The sequence below is a fragment of the Schistocerca americana genome, chromosome 2 (assembly GCF_021461395.2).
Source record: "Schistocerca americana isolate TAMUIC-IGC-003095 chromosome 2, iqSchAmer2.1, whole genome shotgun sequence".
NCBI classification, from domain to species: Eukaryota; Metazoa; Arthropoda; class Insecta; order Orthoptera; family Acrididae; genus Schistocerca; species Schistocerca americana.
Window position 1 is genome coordinate 450,817,557 of NC_060120.1, and position 20,729 is coordinate 450,838,285.

The 20,729-nt window shown below is 43.9% G+C and overlaps 1 protein-coding gene across 1 annotated transcript in view; it reads right to left on the reverse strand.

Moving 5' to 3' along the window:
• Positions 1-20,226, reverse strand: part of LOC124595036 (mitochondrial glycine transporter-like) — a 123,774-nt gene extending 103,548 nt beyond the window's left edge. Inside the window, exon 1 of the mRNA XM_047133598.1 lies at positions 20,147-20,226. The gene's annotated coding sequence lies outside the window, so the exon portion shown is untranslated. The remainder of the gene's footprint in view (positions 1-20,146) is intronic.
• Positions 20,227-20,729: the final 503 nt, after the last annotated feature.

Consider the following 20,729-nt stretch of genomic DNA (forward strand, 5'->3'; position numbering starts at 1 on the left):
AGCAAGTGTCTGACGCAGTTGTTAGATAGGTCACTGCTGCTACAATGGCAGGTTATCAAGATTTAAGTGAGTTTGAACATGGTGCTATACTCGGCGCACGAACGATGGGGCACAGCATCGCCGAGGTAGCGATGAAGTGAGGATTTTCCCGTACCATTTCACGAGTGTAGCGCGGATGTCAGGAATCCGGTAAAACATCAAATCTCCGATATCGCTGCGGCCGGAAAAAGACCCTGCAAGAACGGGACAAACGACACCTGAAGAGAATAGAAGTGGAGCCCTTCCGCAAATTGTAGCAGATTTCAATGCTGGGCCATCAACAAGTGTCAGCATGGGAACTATTCATCGAAACATCATCGATATGAGCTTTCGGAGCCGAAGACCCACTCGTGTACCCTTGACGACTGCACGACACAAAGGGCTCGTCAGCGCCGACATTGGACTGTTGATGACTGGCAACATGTTGCTTGGTCGGACGCGTCCCATTTCAAATTGTATCGAGTGGGTGGACGTGTACGAGTATGGAGATAATCTCATGAATCCATGGACCCCGCATGTCAACAGGGGACTGTTCAAGCTGGTGGAGGCTCTCAAATGGTACGGGGTGTATGCATTTGGAGTCTAGATAAAACGCTGACGGGTGACACGCACATAAGCACTCTGTCTGATCATCTGCATCCATTCATGTCCATTGTGCTTTCCGACGGACTTGGGCAATTCCAGCGGGACAATGCGACACTCCACGCGTCCAGAATTGCAACAGAGTGGCTTCAGGAACACTCTTCTGAACTTAAACACTCCCGCTGGCCACCAGCCTCCCCAGATTTGAACATTGATGAGCACATCTGGGTTGCCTTGCAACGTGCTGTTCATAAGAGATCTCTACCCCCTCGTACTCTTATGGATTTATGGACAGCCCTGCAGGGTTCATGGTGTCAGTTCCCTCCAGCACTACTTCAGACATTAGTCGAGTCGATGCCACGTAGTGCTGCGGCACTTCTGCGTGCTCGTTGGGGCCCTACACGATATTAGGCAGGTTACCAGTTTCTTTGGCTCTTCGGTGTATGATAGTACTTCGGCCCTCTAAATATATTGACAGATTTGAAGTTCCATGTAATTCTTCATAACTACATCATTTTTTTCAAAAATCTTTTAACAATACCTCTGGTTTCATTTACTACTGTCTTGATGTCTGACAGATTTTTATTTTATTTTTAACATACGTGATACGATATAATAGCAGCCTAAGTAATAAACATTGTTATAGCTTACTGTGATACAGTAATTGAGTCAATATTGAAGGCCAGTGGTGAATCACATGACAGGAATGTAAACAGAAAACAACACCGTATACTAGGATAAACTATAAAATATTGCGCGGCTGTTAATAAACTAGTGACTAAATCAGGTGGATGGTGGATCCGATCCCTTTCCGGCCATCCTGATTTAGATTTTCGCCGTGGTTTCATTGAATTACTTCACAGAAATGTCCGGGTGATTCCTGCTAGAAGGCGACGGCCAGCTGCATCCATATCTACGTCTATACTACATGAGCCAACTCAGATATGTGGCAGAGAGTAGTTTGTACTTTTTGTACCACTGCCTATTCTTTCCCTGCCCATCTACGAATGGTTCATGGTAAGGACGATTGTTGGCAAGCCACTGAGTGAGCACGATTCTCTCTTACTTTACATTCACGTTCTTTCCGCGAGGTATACGTAGGGGGGAGCAATATATTGATTGACTCTTCTAGAAATGTACATTCTCGGAAACCTCATCGTGATTCAGAAAGTCCTGCCGGCGTGTGTCTCTGACGCTTTCGTCCCTATTAAATAAACCTGTAACGAAACGTTTCCTCTGTCAGTCCTATCTGGTATCGATGCAAGACACATGAGTAATATTCAAAAATTGGTCACTCAATGATCTTGTGAGCTTCTTCCTTTGTGGGAGGATTAAGTTCCCGAGAATTCTTCCCTTGAATCTGAGTCTGGCATCTGCCTTACCTGCGATTAGTTTTATGTGGTCGATCCACTTTAAATTACACCATACGCACTACTAGGTACTCAATAGATGTGATGATTCTAAAGTGGTTGTTTACTATCATGTAATCATGCAATAACGGCTCTTTTCGCCTCTTTGTGCGCAATACTTATGTTCAGGAGCAGTTACCAGTTCCAGTACCTAGCGTCGGCCCTCTGCAGGTCATCCTGCACCTGACTAAACTTCTCCAGTATCTCTGTGTACAAGATAATCAACTGCAGAAAGTCTCATGCAACTTACGGGTATTATAGTCGTTTATGTACACATGGCGAATCACCTAAAACTTGCGGAAATGAAAGCGCTACTGATGTGCGATTTTCACAGAATGGATTGGTAGTCAGGGGCTCGTACTGTTATCCAATAAACATATTGTAATAATAACTAGAATGTGTTTTTTTGTGCAAACATACACTTTCCTCAATGAAACAATGCCTATTGATATTAACACACTAAAAGTAGGGTAAATTAAAATGTCACTGGTATTTGTTGCAGAATTCTATTGCGAGTTGTTCACGAGATATCGTATTTTGAAAAGTTTCCACACGGACATTCGTTTGTGCCATTCGACAATGTTGTTATGTGTCCCTACAGTGTGACTGTGGGTTCCTTGAGCGCACTGTGGCTTGCTAGTCAGTTAGTGCATGACAGTCCAAGCAGTAGGTTATGAGTGGACCATGGGATTTACTAATGCAGAAAAAGCCAACATGCCCATGGCATATGGAGGTTGTAGGAAGGATGCAGTTTGTTCTTGTACGGTGTATGCGACAAGATATCCCAATAGACGTCAACCATCTCGGCATTTATTTATCAGCCTCTTCTACCAGTTACCTGAAAGTTGTAGTCTAACACCTAGCCAGCATAACAGAACGAAACAAGTGACGACAGAAGAGAGGGAAATTAATGTTCTTGCTGCTGTTGTAGTTGATCAGTACGTTAGCTCCCTCGCATCCGCACACTTGAGTAGCATGAGTCAGGCAAGCATTCTCCAGCTACATGGGTTCCATCCCTATCACACCTATCTCCATCAAGAGCTGCAGGGAAACTGTTATGAGAATCGTGTTAACTTCTGTACATGGGCATAAAGATAGGATACTCCATATACCCAGAAGTATGGACCCTCCTAGCAGAGCACTTTCCACAGATGCCAGAAGACGTTCCTCTGCAAACTAGGAGGAACCTGTGGTATGAAAATGATGGTTATCCAGTCCATAGTGTACGATTTATTTGCAAATCGAAATGCACACGCAGAGGACTTGTACCATTGCCGGTACGTTACCCGGATTTGCAGCCTGTAGACTTTTTTCTGAGGGGGAAGCTCTAAAGACGCTGTCTACAAGGACGCATTAACTACACCCGATGATATGCAATGACTTATTACTGCAGCCTGCTCGGGCATCTCCGCTGAAACACTAACACGTGTGTAACAGTTGTTCAATACCAGACTGGAAGAATGTATTGCCGCTGCCGGTGGTCATTTTGAACAGATTCTTTGATGGTCAGTTGTCTCGTTACGGGTCAGAATCCGTATAACTAGTGTAAGCATTTGGGTTAGTCTTTAGTGTGTGCTACCATAGGTATTGTACAAGAGTTGATGTGGGAACTTTTCAATGTACGATATCTCGTAAACAACTCGCACTAGGGTCCTGCAACAAACACCACTGACATTTTAATTTAACCTACTTCTAGTTTTTTAATGTCAATAAGCATTGTTCCATTTAGAAAAGTGTATGTCTGCATAAAAATACACATTCTAGGTATTACTACAATCTGTTTATTGGCTGATAATACGAGCCCCTGTCTACCAATCCATTCTGTGGAAACCGCACATCAGTAGCTCTTTCCATTTCCGCAATGTTTTCGGTGCAAGTTTTAGGTGATTCACCCTGTATATTGTGAAAAGTAATGGTCCTATACTACTTCGTTGCTGTACGTCCGAAGTTATTTTTACATCTGTAGATTTCTCTCCGCTGAGTACGACATGCTGCGTTCTGTTTGCTAGAAACTCTTCAACCCAATCACAGAGCTGGTCTAATATTCTGTACGCTCGTATTTTGTTCCTTTTTGGCGGCAGTACGGAACTGTAGCGAACGTCTTCCGGAAGCCAAGAAACCCGGCATCTGCCTGGGCACCGGTATCTGCTGCTTTCTGGGTCTCGTGTCAAACAAGACCCGTAAATGTGATTTATGTTCTTTTGTTCTTAGTCTTTATTTCTATGTTATGTCCAATATCCTCGTAGACAAGATTAATGGACAAATAAAACTACTGCCACCACCACCACTACTACTACTACTACTACTACTACTACTACCACTACTACTATCGCAACTTATTTACTATTTTCTGCTGCGATGTAATGATATTTGCGAAATGCAGGGTACGCGCCACTTCCTTCACTTCCTTACACTGAATTTTGCTCTGTTTTGTTTTTGTTTGGATCAGAACCATGCAAGGTATCTCACGTTACTAAAATAACCATTACTTGAAATGACTAAGTTTCTTTTAGTGGGCCACTGAATAGATACAGAATCCCAGAGAGCAGGTCACGCTGAACGCCGTTACTCCGTGGAGTCTCGCCTTGCCCTTTGACGTCGTCAGCGGCAAATATTCCATTGGGGGGCGTCGCCTCTGGCAGATAGCGGCCTGCCACAGCACTTGATAACATTTGCTTTTGAGAAACACGCAAGGGCTCCCCAGCAGAAGTCGCGACCTGTGCCCCAACCTATCACTCTCTCGGCTGACAAAACAAGCCCTTCCGTATATGGGGAACACTTTCAGTACGAGCGGGACTCTCGCCTTCTCTCAACTTATGTACCTGGTTGCGAGTCACAGTCGCGAAATGGTGAAACTCTATAGCGGCAGCAGCAGGACGCATATCCATTGTCGAGCCCAATTCTTTTATAGGCGAAGAGCGTTTTTATATATTGAGGACGTGGTACACAAACGGGTACATTAGCGAGCAGCCTCGGAGATCGTAACAGGTCAGTGTGTAATGTGAGAGTGGTGGTATGTGGTCTTCTACTGATAGTGACAATTTATGTGGGATAAGCAATATAACATAAACCACAACATACTTTATCGTGGTCAGCTGAGTGGGCTGAACGTATTGTTCATCTTCCAGGCCACGTAAGCTCCGAATTCGCCACCGCCACCAAGGTTTACTCTGAGTACCTCGCTGCAGGAGTCAAATGCACCAAGCAAGGTGGGGCAGCAGTTAAGAAACTGGGCTCGCGTTTGGAAGTCTGGGATCAGGAATCTTAAGTCTATTGATGTTTTCCAGTGTTTTATCCTCCATTGACGGTATTTATGGGTCCTTTAGAAGTCACGTGTCTGTCATGTCCTCCTTGCCGTGTCCGTCGACAGCGACTCCATCAGTCGTTTAGTCCGTATTGTGGAGGGTTCGGATGTGGCTTGCAAAACTGAGCTTTGGTTTGAAGATCCGGTCGCGCGAAGTGCAATATAGTTGCCCAGTGGAGTTATACATATAGATGTAATTAGGCTTGGGCTTAGATTTGCGGAGCTTTCGTCTTTCGTCCAGATCCTTTAGGCGGACATACTCGAATTGTTCCACACTCTTGCGCACAGTTGAGCGTCACTCTGATCGGTGCAATGCAAGCTCCTCCCAACGTTTGCTCGGAATGCCACAGGCTGTGGGGTGGCGTTTGATGGTGTCTTTAGCCACTCCATCTCAGTTGGTGTTTCATTAAGAGAGCTTCAATGCCAGACAGTTTCACGCGACGCAAAATCTCCGTGTTTAGAACACGATCTTCCCATTTCATGCGGAGAATTGATCTCAGACAGCGAAGATGAAAGGTGTCTAGTCTCCTAAAGTCAGCTTTATAACAGCACCAGATTTCCAAGGCGTAGAGTAAGGCCGGTAATGTTATTGCTTTGTAGACCACAATTTTAGTTTGTAGTCTTAGATCATGTTATTTCCATACTCGGTGATTCAGTTTGCTGAAACCTGAGGCTGCATTAGCTATACGAGCTGCAATTTCTGTTGTCAGGCTGTTCTCGCTTCTAATTTGCCTACCTAGATATTTAAAGTGTGACACGTTTTCCAAATGTTTGTTGTCCAACTTAATACTGCAGTCGTCTGTATTGGAATCCCTAGGTGGTTGTTGAAGGACTTACGTATTGGTGATGCTTATTACTAAACCAAATCTTCTGCAGGAGTCATTTAGCAGGTTCATGTATGTTTTGAGAGATTTAGGAGAATTAGCCATCGTGCATACGACGTCTGCGCAAAGAATTTCTAAGATACATATTTCATTTACGCGACTTTTTGATCTGAGGCGAGAGATGTTGAAGACACTTTTGTCTGTTCTCGAGTCAAGACCCATTTGACCACTGCAGGCTCTGGTCGCGTATATCATATCACCTGCGAAATAAAGTGAGAAGAATGCAGGAGCCAGTATACAGCCTTGTTTTACACCGCATGTCACGGGAAACTGGTCTGAAAGCTCGTTTTCATGGCGGATTTTTGCCATCATGTCTAATCAAGTTAATAATTTTGTCAGGGCAGCCGGTTTTCTTTAGTATAATCCAGAGAGCTTCCCGTGGGACTCAAAAAATAGTTCAAATGGCTCTGAGCACTATGCGACTTAACTTCTGAGGTCATCAGTCGCCTAGAACTTAGAACTAATTAAACCTAACTAACCTAAGGACATCACACACATCCATGCCCGAAGCAGGATTCCAACCTGTGACCGTAGCGGCTCCTCGGTTCCAGACTGCAGCGCCTAGAACCGCACGGCCACTCCGGCCGGCCGTGGGACTCAGTCGAATGCCTTTTCCAGGTCTACAAAGCACATGATCAAAGGTTGATGCTGCTCTAAGCTTTTCTTTTGCATTTGTTTGACAACAAATATGACATCCACTGTGCCTCTGTTCGGCCGAAAGCCACACTGGCTCTCTGGTAGTACTTTTTCTGCAACGTGCGTTAGCCGGTTGTTGAGTATGTGAGCCAGGACTCACTCTGCTGCTGAGAGAAATTCCCCTGTGAGAACTGCAATCAGAAATTTCACCTTTGCCTTTATGAATCTTGCAAATGTAGGCATCTTTCCAATCTTGTGGAATTATTTCGTGCTCCCAAATCTTTGAAATTAGAACAAACAGTGGGTTCGCAATGTTTGGTCCACCATATTTATGAAGTTCTGATGGTAAGTTGTCTAATCCTGCTGATTTGTTATTTTTCAGCTTATCCAATGCTGAAATGAATTCACTGAACGAAGGGGCAGCAGCAAGTTGTTCATCAACTGGCAGGCCTTCAAGTGATTCAATGTATGGAATATCAGTCGTCTGATGGTTGGGATTAAGAACGTGTCTATAGCAACTATGCGGCAGTGGCTTCTGTAGTCAATAAATAGATTGTTTTGCAAGACATATCTGCTCATGTGTCACTGTTGGAACATGAGTTATTTGAGACGACTACAATCGTCTAATCTTCATTGAAAATAGCAGTTCACCCAGACGATGGCGGGCTGGATCCAGTCGAGCTGCTCACTGGTTCCAACCCCTCGCACCTGTTCACGACAGTCCGAGATCAAATGCTCCGAGAGCTTATGTACCAAACGTCTGTTGACGCTGTTAATAGGCCAGTACAAGGTCACCGAGGCGTCGCCGTCATGTGCCACGCCCATGCACTCCATTCGCCGAGGCGGCAGAGGCGTATCTTTAAGGGGAGACGTTCATGAAAAAACACACTTTTTAAAAGATGCACCAAATCCACAATGTTGAAGATACGGCAATGAAATTTTTTACCATACTTTATATGAAATTAACATTTTCTGTTAAGTTCATTGGATTATATATATTTAACATTTTTGTGGAATTTAAAAATTTTAGTTTCAAAAAATTTTACATGCACTCTTTTCTCAGAAACTATTCAAGAGATTTATACGAAATTTTCTCGGTGTAATCTCTCTGCAGGAAGGAAGCTTCTCTCATGAGGTTTCTTTGAATATATCGAATAGGAGAATATTAATAATTTTTAATTAATGTTCTGTAAGTATAATATAAAATTCATGCAAAATTCCAAGCACTTTTTCCCATATCTTACCTTACGTCCAGAATTTCAATATTTGCTCTTGAGGCATTTTGTACAAAATTTCGTAATTCTAGCCTTCATAGATTCTGAGAAAAAGGTACATTAAGTTTAAAAAAAAACATAATTTTCAGGAATTAGAAGTTAAAGTTCAACCTAACGATTTTTCTTACATCAGCTCTTCAGAAGGTCCTATATTTATACTCACGGACTTCTTTCTCTGCAAGATTTCTCTTTTGGTTTCTTGTTTCCTGTCATCTTTCTTTTACCAGGTCTTCGACTGACTTTTCAGCTGCAGAGAGGTGCTACAAATCTATTTTTCTCAAGATGTCTTGACTGAAATGTCCTATCTTAAAGACCGTTCTCTCTAATACTTTCATCCTCCCTATGTTCCCATCATAAAACACATAACCAGCGTGCAATTCTGACAACTGTAACAGATGAAATTATGGCAAAACAAGAATCTCTTCTTCAGAAACAAAGCAGCTGGTTCGTTATTGTCTTTTAAGATACGAAACAGTCACGTATGATCTATAAAACCAAGGAGTATATATAACAGCCTTCTAGATGTATCCCGTGCAAGTTTACTTGAAAGTAATCCACGGAATCGTTGTCCACCGAGCTCGTAATGACGTGCGTCTTCAAAAAGTAGCCGTGGCAGGAAGGTGGCGTTACCCATTTCATTATTTTTCAGGCAGTTCGGATGCAATTACATCATTGAAGCTTTGGGAACTTATTGTCTATGGGTTCCACTAATAAATAAAAATAAACGGAAAATTGACATTTTTGGTCAGTATCATGAACGTCCCTTAAGGCCTTCATTAATCGATCTCCTCACACGGGCAATCTTGTAAAAATCAGACAAACGGCTGCCAGCAGACATGGTCCAGGTGGATGGTAACAGACGCGTGCAGGACGCCTGAGTTATGATGGTCGTAACACTCGGCGAGGCGACCTTGCTCAGACAAGCATCAGCTGACACCGCTCAAGTCGCCCACGATAGCACTGTCGCGTAATAACTGGTGTGCGTCAACAGGCTTCCGTCATTGTCATTTGATATTTGATTAGAAAAAAATCAGAGTCAGTATTTTATAGTTCGTTATTGCAACAACGATACTCTCAAACAACTTGAATTATTTGTTTTGCTGTTCTTAAGATGTGTAGGCATATGTCAGTTCTTTAATTATATGGGACAAACAGAACGGGACTCGTCTGACAAGTGTAAAATGTCTTCGCTCATTACAGTAATACCTAATCTAAGCAACACCTTAGTTTTAATATGAAAGAATAAAAAGAAAAATGTGTCGATAAGATTTGGGCATCAAATGACGTAATGTTTGACAAACAAAAGCCTTCGACTCCTTACAGAGACAGCGAAATCGATACAATCATTTCATTAGTTTCTAGTTATTGTAAATAACTATGTTTAATCTGAAACTTCCTTACAGAATTTTTCTAACGATTTCAATTTTTGTTACGCATTAGTTAACATGTCATATACAAATTCGAAAGGAAAACGTCCCATCCTGTCGATAACGAACTCGTTACGCATAGAACGTTCAAAATTACAGTTCCCTGTCCCTCAGAAAATCGCTTTTCAGGTAGATCGCTTCGAGTGAATGCTTGAGTGGCTCCAAGGCCGAAGACTTCTTTCATACTTGTCAAAGTGACAAGTGTGCACAATCTAGTGACATTGATGAAAACAGGACAGTAAATTCCAACCCGTCTTCAGCTCTCTAGTTGGGTGTAAGGAAGTGGGTAGGTAAAATGGTTTCTTTGTGATTATTGTTCACTTAGACCGAAATTATGCAAAAAACCCTCTTCGGCCTGTAACTTTTTCTTTCTTATTTGTGTTCTCCGTTCTGAGAACGGAAAAGACAGCTGAGATGAAACTGTTAGCTATATTTAAAAGATGCTGGGTAATATATTTGATAATTTGCTCCCATTCGTATTGAGTGGAAAGGGCAAAAGCTACAACCACATACATAACACTCTGCCGGTCGCTGTGGTCGAGCGGTTCTAGGCGCTTCAGTCCGGAACCGTGCTGCTGCTACGGTCGCAGATTCGAATCCTGCCTCGGGCATGGATGTGTGTGATGTCCTTAGGTTAGTTAGGTTTAAGTATTTCTAAGTCTAGGGGCCAGATGACCTCAGGTGTTAAGTCCTATAGTGCTTGGAACCATTTGAACTATTTGAACATAACACTCTAAAAATCAAATGTAAAAATCCTATTCAATGAGAATTTGTACGGTAAATTGGTATTTACCAGTTTGCAGTCATGGCGGGTTCCTAGTGAAAGTGGTGGGGGAAAAATCTTTTTGACGTAGAGCTCATTCGAGAGCACTAGTTTAGTTGTAGTATAATGAAGATAGGAATCAGCTTTAGTCTTTCCAAAGTAAGTGTACAGAGGGAAAGAGATTTAAACTGCGCTCATCCGGAATACTTCGCGCAGTCCTAATGTAGGTGTCCGCAGGATCACTTCAACTATGTGTATGACGTATTCAGTGTGTGTTGTTTGCGGATAAATATCGAAATTAATAAAAGTGTGAACATGGTACATTATTCTGACACCCACACCATTGATTTAGCGAGTATAGCAATAGATGTTAAACTTAATGTTGTCATTCGTTGACGGATCTATGCCCTGACTCTGTGTTAATAAATCGGCAGGGAGAGGTTTTCTATTCAATCACAGCAAGTTTCAGATGTTCAGATGTCTGTGATGAGATCATCTTGCTGCATAATTTATCTTTGTGGTAATTTCTACCACTACCAGTTTCGAAGCACTTATTTCGTGATCGAGTGTTATCGTTACTTAGGCAATAATGGCAAAGGAATAATGCGATGCACTCAGAGAAAACCTCTAAGTTGGTCTGAAAGCACGTGTGTGTGTCTGGTCGACATACTGCAAGTTTGGGTGCAAAGGAGGATTAATTTAGGGAGGACAAGGTGGGCGTCCTTCGAACTGGCACAGATATGGCGCTGATATCTGTAAAATTTTGGCTATAATACATTGGAATATATTGCACAACATCGTAAATCACCTTGATTTGCGAATAGTTGTGTTTTAACGGCTTTTTAACGTAATAGTGTGACGTGGGTTTCGTGTAAAACGATAAACCGGAATAGCGTCCCACCTAAATTCTGAGTTTTGAACTGTTTACGGCCAATAGAAATACATCCACAATTCCTGATGGTTTATGATTTTTTTTTCATTTGCAACAATTAAGAAATGGGCGACAGAATAAAGATATGTTTCTACTTATCTTGAAGATGACGCCTGTCAAGGGCACCAAAAAACAGGAAATATACTTTAAATGACTAGAAAATGCATAACACGAGTTTGGAAAAAGGCGTAAGATATAGTTAACACAGAAGTCATATAATATCAACATAACGAAGGGTGTGGAAAAGTTTACATGAAGAAGTAACCGTGAGAAAGATTTGCACAAATTGGGTGCCGCATTTGATGAGCGCAGATCAAAAGCAGACTTCGCCCCACGCTGAGATCATTGGGCAATAGAAGTGCGCGTTGTCGGAAGGGAGGACGTGTTCCGTGATTCCTGCAAAAAGTTTTCCTGCGGTACAGAAAGCAGGGAAATCACAGTGTGGGTATGAAATGACGCGGCAACTGAAACGTACTGCACAGTTGAAGCACACTGAACAGTACGACTCTTGTGGGCAGTACGTGTAGTTTGTACACAGAGTCACCGTGAAATTGTGGCGATATGTGAATCAAATGCAGTTTTGCTTCCATAACTAGTAAAACAATGCCAACAATTCGACCAAGGACGCACGGCCGAAGGTGATGCTGACCGGGAAGGAAGGCCACTGATGTCGACCACAGGCGACAATGTCCAGGCTGTGGGGCTGTCGAATTCATTTATAGTAATCGCAGATTTCCCGACAGTGAGGATGTTCACAAAGCGGTTCTCGAATGGTTTCGTGACCAAGGAGCGGATTTGAATCGTAGAGAAATTGAATGATTAGTAGAACGTTCCGATCACCCTCACTGTGTTGAAAAATACTGTCATGTATCTGTGTCACTTTCAAGTGTAGTAGTAGTTGTTGTTGTTGTTGTTGTGGTCTTCAGTCCTGAGACTGGTTTGATGCAGCTCTCCATGCTAATCTATCCTGTGCAAGCTCCTTCATCTCCCAGTACCTACTGCAACCTACATCCTTGTGAATCTGCTTAGTGTATTCATCTCTTGGTCTCCCTCTATGATTTTTACCCTCCACGTTGCCCTCCAATGCTAAATTTGTGATCCCTTGATGCCTCAGGACATGTCCTACCAACCGATCCCTTCTTCTAGTCAAGTTGTGCCACAAACTTCTCTTCTCCCCAATCCTATTCAATACCTCCTCATTAGTTACGTGATCTACCCACCTAATCTTCAACATTCTTCTGAAGCACCACATTTCGAAAGCTTCTATTCTCTTCTTGTCCAAACTATTTATTGTCCATGTTTCACTTCCATACATGGCTACACTCCATACAAATACTTTCAGAAACGACTTCCTGACACTTAAATCTATACTCGATGTTAACAAATGTCTCTTCTTCAGAAACACTTTCCTTGCCGTTGCCAGTCTATATTTTATATCCTCTCTACTTTGACTATCATCAGTTATTTTGCTCCCCAAATAGCAAAACTCCTTTACTACTGTAAGTGTCTCATTTCCTAATCTAATCCCCTCAGCATCACTCGACTTAATTCGACTACATTGCATTATCCTCGTTTTGCTTTTGTTTATGTTCATCTTATACCCTCCTTTCAAGACACTGTCCATTCCGTTCAACTGCTCTTCCAAGTCCTTTGCTGTCTCTGACAGAATTACAGTGTCATCGGCGAACCTCAAAGTTGTTATTTCGTCTCCCTGGATTTTAATACCTGCTCCAAATTTTTCTTTTGTTTCCTTTACTGTTTGCTCAATATACAGATTGAATAACATCGGGGAGAGGCTACAACCCTGTCTCACTCCCTTCCCAACCATTGCTTCCCTTTCATGCCCCTCGACTCTTTATAACTGCCATCTGGCTTCTGTACAAATTGTAAATAGCCTTTCGCTCCCTGTATTTTACCCCTGCCACCTTCAGAATTGGAAAGAGAGTATTCCAGTCAACATTGTCAAAAGCTTTCTCTAAGTCTACAAATGCTAGAAACATAGGTTTGCCTTTCCTTAATCTATTTTCTAAGATAATTCGTAGGGTCAGTATTGCCTCACGTGTTTCAACATTTCTACGAAATAAACTAATCTTCCCCGAGGTCGGCTTCTACCAGTTTTTCCATTCGTCTGTAAGGAATTCGTGTTAGTATTTTGCGGCTGTGACTTATTAAACTGATAGCTCGGTAATTTTCACACCTGTCAACACCTGATTTCTTTGGGATTGGAATTATTATATTCACCTTGAAGTCTGAGGGTATTTCGCCTGTCTCATACATCTTGCTCACCAGATGGTAGAGTTTTGTCAGGACTGTCTCTCCCAAGTCCGTCAGTATTTCTAATGGAATGTTGTCTACTCCTGGGGCCTTGGTTCGACTCGGGTCTTTCAGTGCTCAGTCAAATTCTTCACACAGTATCGTATCTCCCATTTCATCTTCATCTACATCCTCTTCCATTTCCGTAATATTGTCCTCAAGTACATCGTCCTTGTATAGACCCTCTATATACTCCTTCCACCTTACTGGTTTCCCTTCTTTGGTTAGAACTGGTTTTCCATCTGAGCTCTTGATATTCATACAAGTGATTCTCTTTTCTCCAAAGGTCTCTTTAATTTTCCTGTAGGCAGTATCTATCTTACCCTTAGTGAGATAAGCCTCCAAATCCTTACATTTGTCCTCTAGCCATCCTTGCTTAGCCATTTTGCACTTCCTGTCGATCTCATTTTTGAGACGTTTGCATTTCTTTTTGCCTGCTTCATTTACTGCATTTTTATATTTTCTACTTTCATCAATTAAATTCAATATTTCTTCTGTTACCCAAGGATTTCTACTAGCCATCGTCTTTTTACCTACTTGATCCTCTGCTGCTTTCACTACTTCATCCCTCAGAGCTTCCCATTCTTCTTCTACTGTACTTCTTTCCCTCATTCCTGTCAATTGTTCCCTTATGCTCTCCCTGAAACTCTGTACAACCTCTGGTTTAGTCAGTTTATCCAGGTCCCATCTCCTTAAATTCCCACCTTTTTACAGTTTCTTCAGTTTTAATCTACAGTTCATAACCAATACATTGTGGTTAGTGTCGACATCTGCCCCTGGAAATGTCTTACAATTTAAAACCTGGTTCCTAAATCTCTGTCTTACCATTATATAATCTATCTGATACCTTCGAGTATCTCCAGGGTTCTTCTATGTATACAACCTTCTTTTATGATTCTTGAACTAAGTGTTAGCTATGATTAAGTTATGCTCCGTGCAAAATTCTACCAGATGGCTTCCTCTTTCATTTCTTACCACCAATCCATATTCACGTACTATGTTTCCTTCTCTCCCTTTTCCTACACTCGAATTCCAGTCACCCATGACTATTAAATTTTCGTCTCCCTTCACTACCTGAATAATTTCTTTTATTTCATCATACATTTCTTCAATTTCTTCATCCTCTGCAGAGCTAGTTGGCGTATAAACTTGTACTACTGTAGTAGGCGTGGGCTTCATGTCTATCTTTGCCACAATAATGCGTTCACTATGCTGTTTGTAGTACCTTACCCGCATTCCAATTTTTAATTCATTATTAAACCTACTCCTGCATTACCCCTATTTGATTTTGTATTTATAACCCTGTATTCACCTGATCAAAAGTCTTGTTCCTCCTGCCACCGAACTTCACTAATTCCCATTATATCTAACTTTAACCTATCCATTTCCCTTTTTAAATTTTCTAACCTACCTGCCCGATTAAGGGATCTGACATTCCACGCTCCGATCCGTAGAACGCCAGTTTTCTTCCTCCTGATAACGACGTCCTCTTGACTAGCCCCGCCCGGAGATCTGAATGGGGGACTATTTTACCTCCGGAATATTTTACCCAAGAGGATGCCATCATCAGTTAACCATACAGTAAAGCTGCATGCCTTCGGGAAAAATTACGGCTATAGTTTGCCCTTGCTTTCAGCCGTTCACAGTACCAGCACAGCAAGGCCGTTTTGGTTAGTGTTACAAGGCCAGATCAGTCAATCATCCAGACTGTTGCCCATGCAACTACTGAAAAGGCTCCTGCTCTCTTCAGGAACCACACGTTTGTCTGGCCTCTCAACAGATGCCCCTCCGTTGTGGTTGCACCTACGGTACCGCCATCTGTATCGCTGAAGCACGCAAGCCTCCCCACCAACGGCAAGATCCATGGTTCATGGGGGGTCAAGTGTAGTACGGCATTCAATAAAAGTTACTTGGCCTGTCATAATGGCAATGAACCAAAATTTTCAAGTCCCCTCATCGTAGAGTAGTTGTAAAAAGAACGTAGTTGATATTTGTGTGTGGGTTTCCTTACTGCAAATTAGGTGCAACATCATGAAGGAAACATCAGGCAGTGGCCCCACACAAAAAAAGAAACGATGTTAATTTCACCTGTCTGATACGTTTGGGCAGTATTTAACATAGGCACTTTGATGTCAATAATTATGTGTAACCGTGGTTCTTATAAAAGGATCACAGACTTCTGTGATCGAATATGACAGACGATTTATTCAGGTAGCAGTTGATCTCGGTGATGATGGCGATCTTTAAATACTTACAAACTGTGCGGCACCACCCACATAAAATTTGGTACTATGAGAGTTGTTTGGACCAACTGGATGAAAAAATTAGATGCGTGACAAATAATTGAAGCACGCAGAAGCGAAGGAGAGAACAAAATGAAACATCACGAGTTGAGAGGTTATGTGATGTTGTTGCAGTGATTACAAAATCCAGTAAAGTTGACAAAGAACTTGGCAGCTCAAGCCCACTTACTAATATGACGTTGCGCCTGCTCTGGCCTGAGTATATGCCCTGATTCGGTTGACAAGGCTGTCATAAACCCGTTGTGTCCTCTCCTGAGGCAAGTTGGCACACAAGTGTTGTGACGGGTATTTGACATCCTGTGATGGACCTGTCGTCGGAGCTGGTCCCAGACGTGTTCTGTCGGGGACAGATTTTTGGATCTTGCTGGACGCAAGAGTACCTCATCATCAAGTAGACGGTGCATAGAGACAAGTGCCCTATGTGGACAAGTGTTGTCCTGTTGAAAAATGTTACCCACAATGCTGTCGCATGAGAGGTTACACAAAAAGACGCAAACTGTCTGGGAGGAACTTCTGTGCCATCAGGGTGCTCTCAGTCACTACCAGCCATTATCTAGAGTCATACAAGATGTATCCCCACATGCCTATGTTCCAAAACATTGAAACCTTTGGACAACTCCCCACGTCGCAGCCATATTCACCGATGATGGTCATTCCGTAGTGCAGAGCTAAGATTCGTCACTAAATACAGTGCGACGCCATTCATCAACAATCCATACTTACTGGCTATGGCACCACCCCAAACGAGGTCGTTTGTGTTGTGGTGCTAACGGCGGCCTACGCATCGGCAGTAATTTCCTAGTCTGATTGCTGCTAGTCCTCGATCAATGGTTATGTGATGTGCAAGGAGTCTATTATGGCCATCCCCTATTGCAGTCAGACATGGTCGACTGGAATCTTGACGAGTGTACCTGCCCTCACGTTCCAATGCAGTCCAACACTGCCCAACAGTCACATCCGAATGCCCTGCAAATCTGGATATTTCACGATTTGACCAGTTGAACGAATAAAAACCTAGAATGAGGCCCCATTCAAAGGCAACGATAATGCTGTCTCAGGCGATCACTCGACATCTCCGTGTTCTTCACTGTGATCACTCAATATCTGACGCTGTTCGATCCCTCTGTACACCCTACCATGCCAGGTAACGACACTGAACACAAGTGTCACTAACACACATTGGTGGTCGTTTTACCTGTTGCAGAAAATAGTAGCTCCAATCATTAACGTACCCACCCAAGTTACAGTGGCACCTGATCATGTCTTCAATGTGCTTCACTTTTTTGTCAGCTTGTGTATATGAGATTAGACGTGGACTGCAGAACATTTGGCACTTTGTGACTTCTACCAGCTCCAAAGTCCAATGAGGTTCATCACTATATAACGTTTTGAGCCCAGTGAAGGATTATGGAGGACATAAGTGAGTGAAAGACGTGCGAGAACCGAATTTCAGTAGTGGAATCCACTCACTGGAAAATAAATCTTTTTGTGAAGTGCGTTGTCACGAAAGACAGGTAGTCGGCATAAACACATTATAAGAAAAAAAAGTTGCACGACTAAGGAATAAAGCAAGTGGGATGGATATCGGTAGATGTAATGTACATGTACAGACAAGCAAAGGATTACATTTTCAGAAAAATTGGATGATTTATTCAAGAGAACGAGCTTCACAAATTGAGCAAGTCAATAACGCGTTGGTCCACTTCTGGCCTTTATGCAAGCACTTATTCCTCTGAGGGATATGGTGCCAAATTCTTCCAACTGGAGCTTTATGTCGTCAAAATCCCGAGCTTTTTAGAGAGCGCTGCCCATAATGCGACAAATGTTCACAGTTTGGGAGAGATCCGTCGACCTTGCTGGTCAAGGTATGGATTGCGAAGCACGAAGACAAGCAGTTTCTAATCTAGCAATGTGTGGGCGGGCATTATCTAGCTGAAATGTAAGCCCAGGATGGATAGCCATAAAGGGAAAGAAAGTGGGGACGTAGTGCTGTGCTGTAAGGATGCCATGGATGACAATCAAAGAGGGCCTGCCATGAAAAGATGTGATACCCCAGACCATCAATCCTGGTTGTCGATCCGTATGGCGGGCGTCGGTCGGGTTCCGGCGCTATCTGGTGCGGCTCCAGACACGTCTTCGGCCTAAACCCTCACTGACTGTAGTAGAATTATCTTCAGTGATGAGTCTGCCATAGAAAGCGAGGATGACTAGGAAAGACATCACTGGAAACTCACGGGACTGCGGTGGGATACCGAGGACCAACCAGGAGTGATAGACTGTGGTGCTATATCATTTCATAGCAGGACCCATTTGCTTCTCATCTACGGCAGCCTTACGGTACAGCGGTACATGGACGACATTCTGGACCCCGTCATGTTTCACTTGACAGCAAGCCATCCAGGGCTTACATTTCCGCTCGGTAATGCAAGCCCACACACGGCAAGAGTTTCTAGTACTTGTCTTTGTGCTTGTCATACCCTACCCTGGCCAATAAGGTCGCTGAATCTCTTCCCAACTGAGGTTTGGAGTATTATGTGCAAGGGATTTTGGCGACCTAACATGCTAGATGGACAGACTTTGGCACAGCAAGATGCCAACGACTCTGTCGATCAGTCACAAGCTGAATAATTGGTTGCATAAGGACCAGAGGCGCACCAATGAGTAATTGACTTTTTCAATTTGTGAAGCTCTTTCTCTTGGATAAATCAACCAATTTTTCTGAAATTGTAATCATTTTTTGTCTGTGAATGTACGTAAGATCTACCTACACTACTGGTCATTAAAATTGCTACACCAAGAACAAATGCAGATGATAAACGGGTATTAATTGGACAAATATATCATACTAGAACTGACATGTGATTACATTTTCACGCAATTTGGGTGCATAGATCCTGAGAAATCAGTACCCAGAACAACCACCTCAGGCCGTAATAACGGCCTTGATACGCCTGGGCATTGCGTCAAACAGAGCTTGGATGGCGTGCACAGTCACAGCTGCCCATGCAGCTTCAACACGATACCACAGTTCATCTAGAGTAGTGACTGGCGTATTGTGACGAGCAAGTTGCTCGGCCACCATTGACCAGACGTTGTCAATTGGCGAGAGATCAGGAGAATGTGCTGGCCAGGGCAGCAGTCGAACATTTTCTGTATCCAGAAAGGCCCGTACAGGACCTGCAACATGCGGTCGTGCATTATCCTGCTGAAATGTAGGGTTTCGCAGGGATCGAATGAAGGGTAGATCCACGGGTCGTAATACATCTGAAATGTAACGTCCACTGTTCAAAGTGCCGTCAATGCGAACAAGAGGTGACCGAGACGTGTAACCAATGGCACCCCATACCATCACGCCGGGTGATACGCCAGTTTGGAGATGACGAATACAAGCTTCCCATGTGCGTTCACCGCGATGTCGCCAAACACGGATGCGAGCTGTAAACAGCACCGGGATTCATTCAAAAAAATGACGTTTTTCCATTCGTGCACCCAGGTTCGTTGTTCAGTACACCATCGCAGGCGCTCCTGTCTGTGATGCAGCGTCAAGGGTAACCGCAGCCATGGTCTCTGAGCTGATATTCCATGCTGCTGCAAACGTCGTCGAACTGTGCGTGCAGATGGTTATTGTTTTGTTGATTCAGGGATCGAGAAGTGGCTGCACTATCCGTTACAGCCATGCGGGAAAGATGCCTGTCATCTCGACTGCTAGTGATACGAGGCCGTTGGGATCCAGCACGGCGTTCCGTATTACCCTCCTGAACCCACCGACTCCATATGCTCCTAACAGTCCTTGGATCTAGACCAACGCGAGCAGCAATGTCGAGATACGATAAACCGCAATCGCGATAGGCTACAATCCGACCTTTATCAAAGTCGGAAACGTGATGGTACGCATTTCTCCTCCTTACACGAGGCATCACAACAACGTTTCACCAGGCAACGCCGGTCAACTGCTGTTTGTGTACGAGAAATCGGTTGGAAACTTTCCTCATCTCGGCGCTTTGTAGGTATCGCCACCGGCGCCAGCCTTGTGTGAATGCTCTGAAAAGCTAATCATTTGCATATCACAGCATCTTCTTCCTGTCGGTTAAATTTCGCGTTGCAGGACGTCATCTTCGTGGTGTAGCAATTTTAATGGCCACTTATGTATTTCCATCCCATTCTGACAATTGTTTCGTGGAGGGACGTTTTTATGTCTTAGAGTGTAATATTGGTTGAGAACTACGCTGGAAACGTTTGTTCATTCCCTGGTAACAGGAAGAGGCGAGCAGTTGTACTCACCTTCTCACACGGTGACCTGCGACCCTCCCCTTGGTGGTGGCAGTGTGTCGTGGCAAGCCCTAAAGCACCCAGTTGGGCTGTCGACTGGTTGGTTTGGACGGTGTTAGCAGAGAGAGACGGAGAGGGAGGGAGAGAGAGGCGTGAGGCCTGAGTGGCGTGGAGCCGGCAGACGGCCCGGCAACAGCCGCACGTGAGCCGAGCTGAGAGGCCGGCCGGGTCGCGCTATCTGCTCTGCTGGGGGGCCTCAGGAACGCCACGCCGCGGCCGCTGTTACCGGGTAGGAGAGGAGAGGAGAGGAGAGGAGGGCAGCGGGACCGGACCAGGGCAGGGCAGGGCTGACGCAAGGCCCGCCACCAGCCCACGGCGGGCGCGGCCCACTTCTGGCACCGGGCCATCGCCGCCTGACCCCGCGCTGGTGCGCTGCTCTGACGACCGTCTCCACCGTGTTTGCGTATGCCGGCAGGCATTGTGCAAATCAGTTTTGCAGAGTAAGAAAGATCTCCATGGGGTATCAGCCTATGAAAGATGTTGACACTCACTGTCACAAGTCAGGGCAGGGATACCCGTTATTTCACAGGACTCC